Source organism: Belonocnema kinseyi, chromosome 6, assembly GCF_010883055.1.
Source record: "Belonocnema kinseyi isolate 2016_QV_RU_SX_M_011 chromosome 6, B_treatae_v1, whole genome shotgun sequence".
Lineage (NCBI taxonomy): Eukaryota > Metazoa > Arthropoda > Insecta > Hymenoptera > Cynipidae > Belonocnema > Belonocnema kinseyi.
The window spans coordinates 30,989,204-31,004,336 of NC_046662.1; positions in this window are offsets into that span (position 1 = coordinate 30,989,204).

Genomic DNA, 15,133 nt, shown 5'->3' on the forward strand with positions numbered 1-15,133 from the left:
TAACTGTAAATTCGAATATTCTATTTTTGGTTTAAAATGTATCTTTGTTGGTTACAAATTCATGTATTTTGTTAAAATTTTGTCTTTATTGTTAAAAAATTTAACCATTCAATTCAAAGATTCTTCATTTTAGTTGAAAGTTCAACTACTGGGTTGAAAATTTAACTCGTCTTTTTATTTTCTTAGTTGAAAATTCATCAATTGAATTGAAAATTGATCGATTTTGTTAAAATTTGAACTGTTTTATTAAAAATGTGTTAATTTGTTATAAAACTAATATCGTTTTTGAATTAATTTATAAAATTATTTACTTTGTTTTTAATCCCTTTTTTGAAAATTCGTTATTTCAGTTGAAATTTTCTCTGTCTGGTTGAGAATTGGACTATTTTGTAGAAAATTCTTTATTTTTCTTGAAAATTAATTTTTTTACTGAAAATTCAACTGTTTTGCTGAAAGCTCATTTTCTGTACTTTCAACATAAATTATTGGACTGTAAATTTAACTAATCCAGTTGAATATTCCATTATTTTAGCAGAAAATTCATCTGTGACGTTACAAATTAATTTTTTTAATTAAAAACTGAACTATTAAGTTAAGTTAAGTTAAGTTTGTTGAAAATTCATCTTTTTCAGCTAAATTTTAACTGTTCTAGTTGAAAAATGAGGCTTTTTCGAAAGTATTTTGTTGAATATTCGTGGGTGGGGCTTCGAAGATCCGCACAAAAATCCTTCCAGTTATAAAAAATAATGTTTAAAATACTTAGTTTTTTTATCTAACTTGAAAAAAATATTAAATGATAATGCTTCAAGTTATGCTTGTCAAAATTCGTAATGAGATAATTTCATCGAGAGATATGTTTCATACATCTTTTGAGAGGTCCGTTTTTCAAAAATGTTGTTTAAGATTCCATTTCTACTACTTTAATTAATTTTTGTTGCCTGAAAAAAACTCTTTTCAATAAAAATTTAACAGTTCTATTTTTTTCAAAAATGTATCTTTTTTCATAAAAATGTAATCTGCTTGCTTTAAAATTTATCTGTGTGGTGGAAAATTAAGGTTTTGCTAAAAAATTAACTATTCTATTTGAAGTTCAAAATGTGTCTGTTTAGGTAAAACTCAATTCTCTTGTGAAAAATTAGTCATTTTGTAGAAAAGTAATAAAATTAGTATAAATTTCATCTTTTTTTGTTTAAAATTTTTGGTTAAAGATTATTTTTTTACGGAGAATTAAACTGTTTTATTTTTGTTTGAAAATTTGGTCTTTTTGGCAGAAAATTAATCTTTTTGTTTGAAAATTGATCTATATGGATCAAAACTCAACTTTTTCTGTATGAAGTTCTTTATTTTAATAGATGAAAGTTGAAATTTCTGGTTGAAAAATAAATAACTTGGTTGAAAGGTAAAATCTTTCTCATTATGCTTTTTTGTTTCTTTGTTTGAAATTGATCTTTTTTCAGTTGAACTTTCAAGCATTTTTTCACAAATTTATCTATATAGTTTAAAATTAAAAATTTTTGCTTGTAGTTCAATAAATGAAAACGATGTGCACAAAATAACAAAAACCGTTCTTAGAAAAACATACTTATATTTTTATTCACAAAAGTAATTTTTAAATTAACAAAATAAATTTCAAAAGTCACACATAAATTTTCAATAAAGCAATAAAATTAAAATTGAAAATCTTTAAAAAATGAAGTATACCTGAATTTCCAATTAAAGACGGGAATTTTAACTTAAATGAGGAAGTATTAATTAATAAGATTACTTTTCTAAAGGATTTTTCACAAAATAAAGGAATTTTTAAAGTAAAAAGACGAACCTTTTGGAAGACAGTTGAATTTTTAACAAATAAATCGTTTTGAACGAGGAAAAAGTCATTTCTAAACAAATGACGTGCATTTTTGATTAAAAGAGATAACTTTTGAACAAAATACATCAATTTTTAACCAAATGGTCGAATTTTCATGCTGAAACAATACATTTGTTAGAAGATAGTTACATTTTCAATAAAAATGTAGTTTCCAACTAAAGCAAAATTACTTTTCTTCCACACAAGAGAAGTTTTCAATCCAAAAGTATACATTTTTTATAAAAAAAATACAAAAGTTGGGAAAATGAGTTAAAGTTTCGACAAAAGAGATAAAGTTTGAACAAAATAATTAAATTTTTAGTCAAATGATTGAATGATCGCGTCTTCGAGACGCATCGATTGCCCAATTGAAAAGAAAAAAATTATAAAGAAAAAAATTCTCATACTATGATCATTAATAAATACAATCATAGTGAATAGATCCATGTTACTTCTCAGAAGAATTTTTTTAAATGAGTTTTTTAAACTGAAAATCAAACTATTTGTGGTCCTTTTTTTAAATAATGAAACATTTTTTATACAATCTTGCTAAAAAAGAATGTGTGCAGACATGTGGTTATTTAAAAAAGTCGAAACAATATCCGAAATTTGTAATCCATTTTTCCTCATCCATGAGGCACAATCTACACTTTCATCTGCCATTTGTTTATATGTAGATTCTTCTCCAGTAATTAGATCTACCTATTCAAAAATTAATTTGTCTGCCTTTCTATTAGATTTTATAAATATATGTAGAAACTCTACCTGTCACAAAAAATTTGAAAAATCAATTTTGCTATGTTTATACTTTATATTTTATTTATAAATAAATTTAAAATTCCAAGTATTAACATTCGCCAGATTAAACCTGAAGATTTACAAAATCCTCCACTACTTACATTCAGGATTTGATTTTTTAAAATTTTCAGTATGGATATTAATTTTGTAGATCAGGGTGTTTAATTAATTAATTTTTGGGGTTAGACTTTGCCGAGTATTGGTTAAATAATTTTTTGGAGAAATGAGAAAAATCTGCCGCGGCCCTGATTTGTACCAGTAACGCCACTATTCCCGAGTGGAGCGTTAATCAGTTGCGCCACCGGAACCAGAGCAAAGAGCTTCTCGTTTCGCCTGTATTAAAAGATTTTCACGGGCCATCTCCATAAGCTGTAAAATTTTAGTAATTAATTTTAATCTGAATAATTTCACCGAACCTAAATATCATTTTGAATATTGATGTTATTATATGGTCCAAAGTAATAAATTGACTGATTTCTTATGTTAGATTTTGGCAAATACCAGTCTAATCATTTAATAATTCAAGTAAGAATTATTCAATAAAATTTCATAGGTTAAAAAGATGCAGATCCTTGTCATCCTGTAGATAAGGGCGAAATAAGAAAAAATCTGCTGTACTCTCATGTGGCGCAACTGGTTTACGCTCCAATCGTGAATAGTGGCGTTCTCGGTTCAAATCCAAGTCGAGGCCGATTTTTTCTCGTTTCCCCAGAAGATTATTTGACAAGTAATCGGCAAAATTTGACGTCAAAAATTAAATTAATTATTACCCTGGTCAACAAAATAACATTAATAATCAAAATTATATTAAGATCTGGTGAATTGATTCGGATTAGAATTAATTACTAAAATTGCACAGGTTAAAAATATGCAGGTCAAGTTCATCCTGTGTATATAGGAGAAACAAAACAAAAATCCGATGAGGTCCCAGTGGCGTAACTGAGGAGTCCTGGACAAGAAAGCGAAAGGCGCTCGAGAACGTGTAAAAGGATTGTCCAGGCTGTGACGTCAGGTATCAAAAGTGAAATACGAAATTAGAAAAAACCAAAAATATAGTTAGATAGCTCTTGAAAAATGAACCTGAATGAACTGACTTTTTCTAATTGAAAAAACCATGTTTTTTTACATTCAACTCGAGGTAAGTAATTCGTTTATCAACTAATTAACAAATTTCTTTTTGAGTGCCCAAAAAGGGTCAAAAGTTAATTTCTATTTTTTTTTTTAATCCGAATGAAAAACAACGTGTTTAGACTTTCACATTAAAAAAGTGAGCGAGGAAGTTTGAGCTACGACCAACTTCAAGCGAACGAATTTTCCGCCAATTTAATTTACAACTTTTCGGAAAATCTCAATTTGATTTGATTTTTAGTTCCATTATTATAGAGAGTTTATTAGGAGATCTCGACGCGACACCACAGGATTTTTCAGGGGACGCCGCCGGAAAATACGAAACCTGGCGGCCACTATACGAGGCTCTAGAGAGTTTGTATTTTCGTGTACAACGTTACCGACTGATGCCGTTGGAATTGGTTGTTAAAATTTTTTTTTACATCTATTATTAATAAGCTTTGTACTTTAACGTAGTTTTCTTTCGGCTCTTGCATTTCTCAAAGTTTGAGACCGATACTTTATGTATACAGAAAGTTCGAACGTTCAAAAAATGTCGAGGTTCAGAAAAAAGATGAAATAATTTTCAGTGAAGTTCCTACCTACGTACTTTATTGTACTCTAATACATCTTCCAAAGTTTCAGCTCGATATTTTATTTACAAAAAAAGATCTTAGGTTCCAAAAAACATTCAGTGGACTGAAAAAGTGAGGTCGACAATATAGGTATTTAGCTGTGTCACACGCCCTTAAATCGTAGAAAACAAGATTATCAAAAATAAAAAAATTATTAAAAAAAGGAAATAAGAATTAGTATGATTCAGTTTTTATGCATATTATGAATTGTAACGATATAAATTTATTGAATTGATAACCATGATAAATACAATTTGTGCTTTATTCTGCAATATCTGAATAAGAATCCCAGACAGAGTTACATAAAAATGTATTATATTTTATATAAAAGTGTTGTATATAATGTAGGGAAGTTCAGATTCCTGAAAAAATCGAGTGCGAAGCATGAGATACGTGGTGAGAATGTGTTCCTTAAAGCCGAAAGAGCTTTAACAAAAGAGAATTCACAATCACAAAATTACAGCGGTGGATGTTTAGAGTCTTAATTTTAAACGTTTTGCGCGAAATATTTAATATTAATTAATATTAATATTTATTATTTATTTCTGACAAAAAAAAGAATAGTATAGTTTGCAGTTTATAAAATTAATTTTCAGCCAAAGAAATTATTTTTCTACCAAAGAAATTAATTTTCTGCCTATAAAGATTAATTTGTAACAAAATTAATTATTTTTTAACTAAGTACTTAAGTTTTTATAGAAATTTTCAATTTAATAGGTACATTTTCAACCCAACAAAATTTAATAGAAAAAAGGATTTTCGACATTTTATTTAAATAATTAAGCAGATTTATGAATTTTCAACAAAAAATGCTGAAATAATTTTCAACCCAAACAATTATTTTTGAGCCAAAGAAGACAAATTTTTAAATGAAATACATAAATTTGTAACGAAAAAGATGAAATTGGAACTAATAATATTACCTTTATGCCCAAAAGATGAATTTTTGACAAAATAGTTGAATTTTCCGCTAAGAGATAAATTTGCTACTTAAAATAGGAATGTTAAATTTTTAGATAAAAAAGTAATTTTAAAAAGGAATTTTAACAAAATTGTAGAATTTTCAACGAATAAAATTAATTTTAAACCGAAGAAATGAACTTTCATCCAAAAATATAAATTTTCCTCCAAGATCATTTTTCCAAATACAGGAATTTTCAAAAAAAATATTTGAATTTTTATAGGAGTTTTGAATCTTATATTTAAATTTGTAATCAAATAAATGATTTTTTAACCAAAAAGATGGATTATTTGACAAAAGATTTGTGCTCCATCACCAGAGAGACACAAAAAACTACGAATTTTCAAGAAAATAAATAAATTTAGAAGAAAAGAAAGGTAAAAAAAGATAATAAAAGTTTAATTCTTAAAAAAAAGTAATAGTTGAGATTTCAACAAGCCAAAGAAAATTTAATCCAAAGGCTATTGAACTGAACCCTGACTTTTTCCCGCAACTATAGCAAGTTCGCAATAGTAATTTTTTTACATTCAGATATTTAAGATTTCTAATAAAAAAGTTATTTATAACAAAATTGGGAAAATACTCAAATGGCTCCGTACTATAAAAAATTATACCTAGACAAATCTTAAGAAACCTGGGAAAAATCTGGAATTACAGAAAGATTTTTTTCAGGATTTGGGCAGAAACCTTGATTATAGTTTTTTTTTTAATTTTACCATATTGAAACAATTTGGCCTTGAATTTCTGAAAAGTTGATACAATTTCATGAAATATTTTCGAGAGGCTCTGTTTAATTCACGAAATAAAATTTGAATATTCCATGTAAGAAAAGATTGAACAGACTTTTAGACTCGACTTAATAGTTTTATCAGAATGAACAAAATTATACTTCCGTGAGTTGGGAATTCCGCCGAAACTGGTTTTTTCGCCTGTTTACTGAATATATTATACTTACATACCGAGAAGGTGTTCTAAAACCTCTAGTTCTATTTTAAAACATAGACAGTGCAAGGACATTTTACTAAAATATTGCTTTTTTTATCATATCATTAGTTTTTTTTTATCAGCAAGAAAAGAAAAAATTGTATGAGATAAGTTATTAGTTAGGAAAATTAGGATATTACGTAAATAGAGTAATTTTGTATATCAAAATTTTCAAGTAACTAATTTTGCTGCATCGCAAAATTTAGTGAAGAATTCGGAACAAACTTAAGAAGCTTTTTAATAATTATGAAAGATTTTGAAATGACATTTATTAAAATATTTCTGGGAAATTTTTATGTGATTTAGGTTTAGTATTAAAAGAATAATTTTAAGTTTAAAAATTTTTTTAATGTGCGGGAAAAATGGAAAACTTTAAGACAATTCTTTTAATTTTTCAGGATTAAAAATATTTTCAGTAAAGTAAATTTCGCATGACTTCCAGAGAATAAAAAATTTATTGTTAAGAATAATTGGAAATTTTTAAATGACCTTTTATTTTTGAATTCGAAGGACAAATTAAAAATATTACAACAGTTTTTCATTATTTCCAGAAATTTTGAAAAAGAGTGTAAAAGATTTCAAAGCAAAATTTAGCATAATACATTATATTAGAAAAAATTGGAGACAATTTTTTTAATGGTCCAGAATTTTAAAAAATGCAGAAAAAGTTCAATCATTTGGAAATATTAGAAGGTTTAAAAATTTTGAAATAAAAAAAAATTTCTTAAGATTTATGGAAAAATTGTTTTATTTTTCATTTTGAAAAATGAACTTGAAGAGAAAATAAAAAAAGATTTAAAAATATTTCCTTAAACTGCGAAAAAGAGCATAAGATTTTAAAGCAATATTTTTCAATTTAGTCAGATTCACAAAAATCATGAAATATTTAGAAGGTTTAAAGAGAATGGAAAAGAATTTTAAGCAGTAAAAGATTTGAAAAAATGCGGATTTTTCAACAGATTTTAAAGCAAAACTTAAGAAGCTTTAAAACAGTTTTGAAATGTTTCAAGTAAATAAACAAATTTTCTCTATATTCCTGGGAAAATTTGCAAGATTTCGAGGCTATTTTTTGCATGTTAAATTATTTTCGAACTTTTGAGAAAAATTTGTATCAGCAAAAAATATAAGAGTTAATTATATTAATTAATGTAATTTAAGAGTTAAGGACGTTTTGAATAGATTTCAAATATTGAAAAACTTGAAAGCATTTCCGAAAATTTATCCAATATTTTTCATTTTTTCCAACCATTATATTTTTCGTTGAGGATTCATCGATTTTAAAATTTATATATTTTATTTAAAATAAAAGTATTTGGTAGAACATTAAACTAATTTGCTTAAAAACAACAAAAATGTTTTCTGAAATTTTAACTCTTCTTTGAAAAATGTTATTTATCGTTAAAAAAATTAGTTGAAACTTGAACAACTTTTAAAAAATTCAATTGCTTGGTTGAAGAATTACACTTTTAGTTGAAAATTAGTTTCTTGGGTTGAAAACCTAATTATTTTGTTTAAAATTCGTTTCTTTTTTCTGTGGAAAATTCCACTGCCTATAGGTAGAAAATGGTGAAAATTAATATTTCACGTATAAAAATTAAACCATTGACTAAAGATTTATATATTTTGTTGAAAATTTAATTAAATCTTTTGAAAGTCCAACTGTTTGGTAGAAAATCAATTTTTTGTTGAAAATTCATGAGTTTGTCTTAAAAACTTAACTTTTTTCTTCAAAAGTGTTTCTTTTTTTCAAAATTATTAATTCAGGTAAAAAAGTTGCATACTGTTTTATTTGAAATACAACTATTTGGTTGCAAAAAGTAGCTGAAAAGGTAGAAATAAAATTAGCTTTAAGTTCATTTATATTGAATTTCTTTATTTCGAATACTTATTTAAAAATAAATGTCTAACAAAATAGTTGAATTGTTAACTAAAGAGATTGCACAGATTAATTAAATTTTAACTCATTACTTTAACTTTTAACCAGGTTGCTGAAATGTCTAGCAAATAAGATGAATTTTTCACAGAAAAAAAGGAAATTTACAAGAAAATATTAAATCTTTTACCGAGAATATTAAGGGGGTAGTAGAGGAACTTTTTTTAAAAAATCGATTTTATAAAAATAAGGAATTCTTGTATTCAATATATGCAGGAATGCTGTGAAAGCGGTTTTCGTCGAAAAATTCAGGAACATGTCAAAAAATGAAAAAGAATGCAAGTATCTCGAGCGCGCCAAACGAGCATTTTCATTAATGTAAAAACTTAACCGCGTTTTTCTCGAAACAGCGTTAAATTATTGAATAATATTTAACCCTTTTGAAACAATTTATGGTAAAAAAAGTTGAAAAATTTTCAAATTCACCATTTCTTCCAGATTTTAATTTGTGTGGTCCCGACCATAAATACAACTCTACTCTTTAATAATATTGCGAATTTTTTTATTTACGATGCTTAGAAATCGAGATATCATGTCAACCAGATTTTAGTGGGCTAACTTCAGACAGCCGTAACACCCATATTTATGAGGGAATATAAATCAAATAAAATTTTTCAAATTGTTTTTGATGCCAATATTTATCTTTAAAAAGTTTAAATTAATAAAATAAATATTAATATAAAAACAAATGCCTTACAAAAACATCACACTTCCTGTACTAACCCCTTAATATTCTGCTGGAAAGAAAATAATTTTAAACAAATCAGTTAAATTTTTAGGATAAGCCGAATAATTTTTCAATAAAAATATCAATGTTGTACCGAATAAAGGACTTTCATACCAAAATAGTTAAATTTTTAATCCTGAAATATAAATGTTCAAAAAAGTTAATAATTAATCACTAGCAACAGATGCATGTTCAACAACAACAAAATTAAATTTTTACCAAAAAAGTCCAGTTTAAAAAAATATAATTTTAAAGAAAATAATTAAATTTTTAAACAAGAAGATTAACTTTCTATATTAGAATTTTTTCTTAAAAAAACAGTTAAATCTTAGACCCAAAAATATAATTTTCCAACAAAAAAATAGTTGATTTTCAACCGAACACTAGAATTTTATACCAAAAAAGTGGAATTTTATATAAAATAGTTTAATTCTCCACCAAAAAGTACGGACATAAAAAGAATTAATTTTAAAATAGAAAAAAATGGTTAAATTTGCAAACCAGATCAGAATAATTTTTAATCAAACAATTCCATCTTCAACAAAAAAGATGAAATTTCTACTAAAAAGAATAAATGTTCAACAACAAAAATACAATTTTTGGAAAAACGAATTAGCTATTCAACTCAGAAGATTAATTTTCAAGAAAAAAGAACAATTTTTAACAAAATGAATTAATTAAAAAAAAATAAAAAATACATTTTGAACTACATTGTTGATTTTGAACCCAGAAGATGGAACAAAAAAATAAATTTATAACAAATTAGTTCAAATTTCAACCAAGTTACTGAAATATCTACCAGAAGAGATGCACTTTTTAGAAAAACAAATCTATTCTTCAAGGGAATTTTTAAACTCCGAAGATAATAAGAACATTCAAAAAATCGTACGCTAAAAAAGAACATTTTTTTAGAAGATAGTGGAATTTTCAATTTAAAAAGTTCACTTTTAACTTAAGTATATTTTTATTTCAAAGGGCAAATTTTGTAACTAAAAAGACGAATGCTTCACAGAACATTTGAACGCACGACCAGCAGTATGATTTTTTTAAATATAATAGCTACATTTTCAAACTAAAAAAAGGAAATTCAACTAAATGGTTGAATTACAAAAAAAAAGAATAAGCTTCACTCGAAAATCAAATTTTCGAAAGCCAAATTTGGGATCAAACATTCAACTTTTTAAGCTTGAAGATTAATTTTCTGCCAAACAAATACATTTCCAACACAATACATGAATTTTCGTCAACAGAAAATTAAATTTTGTTCGAAGATTTGAATTTTTGACGAAAAAAGATGACTTTTCAACAAAATAATTATTTTCATTCAAACGGTGAAATTTTTAAGAAAAAAATACTAATTCTGAACCAGAAACATAATAGAAGACTTTTTATCAATAAAACGATGAAAAAAAATTTGAAGCGAAAAACACAATTTTTTTAGGAGGAAGTTCAATTTTCAATCTGAAATGTTAAATATACAACAACGAACTTTTTTTTTAATCAAATTTTATTTTCAATTCAAATTGACGAATTTTCTACGCAAGCAGATGATTGTTAGAAATAAAAATGCATTACAATATTGATCAAATTATTTTGAATGTAATACGCCTAATACTTACTTTCGTTCATAGCCAATTTTTTCAGTTGAAAAGTCTATTATGGAATTATTGGTTGAGAATTCAAGTTTTTAAGTAGAAATTTTATTTTTTATTTTAGAATTTAATTAATTATTTTCAAATTCAGCAATTTCATTGAAAGTTCATCCTTTTTGTTTAAAACTTCAACTGCATTGTTGAATAACCGATTTTTTGGCTTAAAAATTCAACAATTTGGTTAAAAGTTTATCTAGCTTGTTGAAAATTCGTCTATTTATGTAGAAATATAATTTTCCTTTGAGAAAAATAAAACTATCCTATTTAATAATTACTTGTTTTATTTAGAAATTGTTTGTTTTTTTTTGTTGAGAAAATCAATCTTTTTTATTAGAAAATTAATTTTTCGGTTTGAAAGTGCAACCATTCGTTAGAAAGATCAACTGTTTGGTTAAAAATGACTTTTTATTTCCAAAATTTAACTATTTTTTACAAAAATCATCTTTTTATATTGATAAGTAAATATTGTTGATGAAAATTAAATTATTTTTTAAACATTTTTTTTCTTCATTTGTTAAAAATGAAAATGATCATTTTCTCTTTTAAAATTCACATTTTTTAGTTGAAAATTCAACTGCTCTGTAGAAAATTAGTTTTGCTGCTTAAAAATTCTACCATTCACTAGAAAATTCCATTGATTGTTGAAAAATTAAACTAACTTATTAAAACTTTGTTTTTTGAGTTAAATATTTATTTTTTTTGGATAATAATCCATTTCTTTAGTTGAAAATTTAAATATGTATTTGAAACTTTTTTTTAATTTAACTTTTTTCAGGTTATAATTAAATTATTTTATTTTCGGTTGAACATTTTTCTTTTTTAGTTGAAGAATTAATTATTTTCTATTTACTCCTGTGTTGAAGTTGAACTACTTTCTAAATATTTTTTTTCTTCGAAGCTTCATAATTAATTTGAAAATTTATCTCGCTTATTGAAAATTGAACTAATTTATTAAAAACTAGTTGTTGTTGGTAATATATTTTTAAAAAATTAGAATTTATATTTATATTTTTGGTTTATGTATTTTGTTTAAAATTCGTTCCTTTTGGTGAAAAATTAATTCTCTTTATTGAAAATTCGTATTTTTGGATCAATTTAACTTTTTTATTCAAAACTAATTTGGTTTGTTTGAGTAATTAAATATTTCAATTTTGTTAAAAATTTATCTTGTAAGGTAGAAGATCGATAATTTTAGTTAAAACTTCATCTCTGGTTGAAAATTGAACTACTTTGTTAAATTTTTTTGATGTTTTTAAAAGATAGTTTTTAGACTGAAAATTCACCTATTTGGTTGAAAATGAAAATGAATGAAAAATATTAGTTTTTTGTTGTTGAAAATCGACATTTTTTGGTTGAGAAATCAACTCTTGATTAAAAATGCGTCTTTTTAATTGAAAGTCAACATTTAGGTAAAAAATAGGCCTATTTTGTCAAAAAAATTTTTTTTAATGAAAATTAATCTTTTCAAATAAAAATTAAACTATTTCACTTTTGATTAAATATGGATTTTCCTGACTTGGAGATACAACTTTTCAGTCAAAAATTCATGCGATTTGTTAAAAAATAATTTTTTTAGTATATAATTTATTTTATTGATCAAAAATTCTTGTTTTTGGTAAAAAAATTAATTTTTTTTACTAAATGTTCAATTGTTTGGTTGAAAACTCGTCTTTTTGACGAGAGAACTCCTCTTTTTAATTAGAAAATTAACATTCTGAATGAAATTTTTTGTTTTGTTGATAAACAAATATTTCTTGATTCTAAACTCAAGAATTGTTGAAAATTCGTCTTTTTTATTTTTTAATATTTTTTTGATGTTGTTAAAAGTGCAAATTATTAGTTAAAAATAAATTTCTTTTGACTGTGAATGGAACTGTTTTCGAGTAAAACTGTTTTTCATTCAAAACAAAAAACTGTTCTTAGCAAAAATATCAGCTTTAACATAAAAGGCTATAACATAAAATAAATTCATTGATGAAGATTCAATGACATTGATTTCTTCCTAATTTTCAAGTTTTAAAATGAGAAATAGAATTATTAGTCACTCAGGTCATGTAAATGTAAATGCACAAGATTCGAAGCAAATTGTCTTTATTAATATTAATGTTGCCTAATTGAAGGAGACCCTAAGCTTGTAAATATTATGGAGATTTCCAAGGAAGCTATTTTTATATTAATTACTAAGTGGGAATGTGTGAAAAATATTTGCCATGTCACCTGCGCAATATTTTAACTCGCAATAGACGAAAATTTAGACAAAAAATTTTTCTAGTGTTGAACAACGATGGAAAGAAATATGTAACATAAAAAAAGGAAAAAAAAGTTGTTTTGTGAGTTGAAGGAGTGGAATGATGTTATAGTCGTATTTAATGAAAGAAATAGCTTAATTTTCTGTAAACAAAATTGAACACTAATTAATTATTTTTATTCTTTACATTAAATTAAATTTTTTCTTACCATAGATTATTAATCATTTCTTTCTAAATTGTTGAATTTTAATAAATCATGGCCTACTTTTTCAAGGAGAATATTTTCTACAACTCTGTTGCTTTCAATTTTTAAAATGAGTAACTAATTTTCAAATATAGTTATGTGTTTGAAAACTATTTTTTAATCGACATTGTTTAAAAAAATTCAACTAGAAAACAATTAACTCACAGAATTGGAATTAGTGGAGAATATTTTCCCCGAAAAAAAAAAATAATTTATCAGGACCCCACCATTTTCAAACAATTGGTGAACCGCAATAGTAAAAAAAATTCAATTGCAAAAAACACTAATGAAATAAATGCTTCATGTAAGTTTGAAAATGTTACCATCTAAAAAAATATCTTTTATTCAAAATGATGTCACCTGTAATATTATTTTGACTCTTAAGATGATTGATTAAAAGACTCGATTCAAATGAGTGATTAAAATAATTGATTAAAATGATTGATTGAGCAAAAGTAAAATATTAATCCGCTCTTCGGAAGTTATCCTCATCAAAATCTAGTTTTTAATTTCAATATAGAATACGATTTTTTATAATTAAAAAATTGGACATATTAATTTAGCAAGAAATTTTATTACTTCAACTCAAAAATTCAAAAGTTTAATTCATTCGAATTTTAAAATCTTTTTAATAGCTGGTTCTAAACTTTAGATTTTTAACTTCCCCTTTTTCTAAATCTAAAAGCACCAAATAAATCATTATTTTTAACACAGGTTAAAAATATGAAATTTATAAAAGTGTTTAAAAAAATTTCTAATAAAAAAAAAATGTTAACAAGATTATAATTCTCTCCTTTTTTCAAAAATTGTAATTGTAAAATTAAAACCATTTCGAGCAACAAAATTTTTAATTTAATTAGCTAGAAACTATTATACTTTCTAGCCTTGAAAAAATAGTGTGGTTTGGGCAAATTATTTTATAAGTTTCAATTTTTAAATTTTAAAGTCATGAAGCGCGTCGAATATATTATTTAAATGTGAGGGGCTATGGTATGCTATTTTTATCATTATGTAGAGAAATAATAATAAAAACAAAAATTTATTTCTTTCTCACCATTTTTGTTATGAGTAGACAAGTTTTATAAAATAAGCAAAAACTTAGTGCAAAACGATCTTAAAACAGGGCAAGTGTGATTTTTTATAAAAATAGTTTAATAATTTATTTTAAATCAAATTAATGCGAAGATACTATATTTAATTCAATATGAGACGCTTAAGATTTCAATTAGAAATATAATACATTTTTAAACAAATAAACGAATTTTTAACCTGATAGTTGAATCTTCTACCAAAAATAAAAATTTAATAAAGTAGTTCAATTTTTAAACAAATCGTTACAAAAATTAATAGCTAAAATTTCAACCAACAAATATTTTAGTTACAAATAAAAAGCAGTTAAATTCAACTAAAAATGCGAATTTTCAACACAATAGTTGAATTTTTAAAATGACAATATGAGTTTTTAACAAAAAAGTTTATTTTCAACTACAAAAGATGAATTTTAAACAAAATAGTTTAATTTTCAAACACAACAAACTAATGATTAGTTCATAATTCATTTTTATGCCAAAAAGACAATATTTGTACTAAAAGATATGCATTTTTTTAAACTAATTTTTTTTTTAATAATGAAATTTTAGACCCAGAAGATTGATTTTCTCCATAAAAAATTAATATTGCAAAAAACAATTGACTTCTATTTAAAATGATATTTTCCATCATAAAAATTCATTTTCAACCAAATATTGGAATTTTCCACCAAATATTGGAATTTTCTACAAAATCGTTCAATTCTCTAGTCAAAAGTAAGAATTAAAAGAAAACTGAATTAGAAACGACAAAATTTTAATAAAATTGTTCAATTTTTAACCAAAGCAGATTCATTTTTAGTCAAAGTGCTCCATTTAAAGAAAAAAATTATACCAAAAGAAATAAATATAATAAAAAAAATACAATTTTTTAAACAAGAAGATTACTTTGCTATCCGAAAAAAG